This window comes from Mus pahari, chromosome 3 (assembly GCF_900095145.1).
Source record: "Mus pahari chromosome 3, PAHARI_EIJ_v1.1, whole genome shotgun sequence".
NCBI classification, from domain to species: Eukaryota; Metazoa; Chordata; class Mammalia; order Rodentia; family Muridae; genus Mus; species Mus pahari.
The window spans coordinates 67,431,093-67,432,545 of NC_034592.1; positions in this window are offsets into that span (position 1 = coordinate 67,431,093).

Here is a 1,453-nt window from a genome sequence, read left to right on the forward strand (position 1 = left end):
ACCAAACAAACAAACAAATAACAAAACTAGCAGATTTGAGGGATTAAACCATGGAGATTTAATGTCCTGAAATTCTGAAGAATGAAAGTGCAGAGATTTCTCTTTAGGTTTTTCTTACTAGATCACTGTTATTTGTGTATTTTTTCTTTGTCCTCATGTAGCCTTTGTTTATTTACACCCACTGCTTTCTTTCTCTTTTTAAGAACGGCAGAGCTTTTTGGGTTGGTGCATTACACATAAGAAACCTTTATCCTGGGGATTGCAACCCCATTGGAAGAACAACACAGGCTGGCCTGACTGCCAGTTTTCCCAAAGTATAGACCACCAACAAAGGAGTGTGTGTACCTGGAGGGTTTTATGACTCTAGATACATATGTAACAGAGGATAGCCTTGCCCAACAGCAATGGATGGGGAAGCCCTTGGTTCTGTAGAAGTTTGATGCCCCAGAGTAAGGGAATGCTAGAGCAGTGAGGTGGGGGAGTGTGGTTGGGTGGGGGAGCACTCTCATACAGGCAAATGGGAGGGGTACAGCACCTGTGGGGTGGGGAGTTGGTGAAGGGGTAACCTGGTAGTTGGATTTCATGGGATGGAAGGTTGATGGAGGGGGTATCTTGGAAGTAGGATATCATTTGAGATGTAAACAAATGGAATGATTAATAAAATGAAAAAAGAAAACAGAAAAGAAAGAAAACTGTATCCTAATTTGCTTGTTACAGGGCCTTCTACCAACTGTGTCTACCTGAGGAGTTGAGGTTTCATACCTGTCAAGAAAAATAACAGTTCAAATTAATGAACCATTCTTTTGTCTAATTCAGTGAGTTTTATTGTTTAAACTGGTAAATTGTGACTGATTCTTTTGATGCTTTTCACTGATATGGTTTAACAGCTATGCAAATATTTGAAAATACAAAATGGACATCTAAGTATCAGTGAAACAATAGAGCCCAAGGAAATTATGTGTTTGCTTACACACAGTACAATATTTTAATTAACTTAATAAATGCGATGTTGAATTAGGTGGTTCTATCTCTCCTTTGATTTTCTCACTTTGTTTATTTATTTATTTTTATTTATTTATTGTTATGTGTAAGTACACTGTAGCTGTCTTCAGACACACCAGAAAAGGACGTCAGATCTCATTACGGATGATTGTGAGCCACCATGTGGTTACTGGGATTTGAACTCAGGACCCTTGGAAGAGCAGTCAGTGCTTTTAACTGTTGAGCCATCTCGCCAGCCCCCACTTTTATTTTCTGTACTTTCTGAGAGGAAAAACTTTACTAAAAATCTTTTTATTTTCACTTACTGAAGTAACATGACTGTACTTAAATACAAAAGAATATATCATACCCCACCATATTGATGTCCAATGATTCAAGGAGAATTTTGATTTTTGAAGGACCCAAGAGTTTCTCTTCTTCATTATGGAACAGATGCTAGCTAAACAGACAT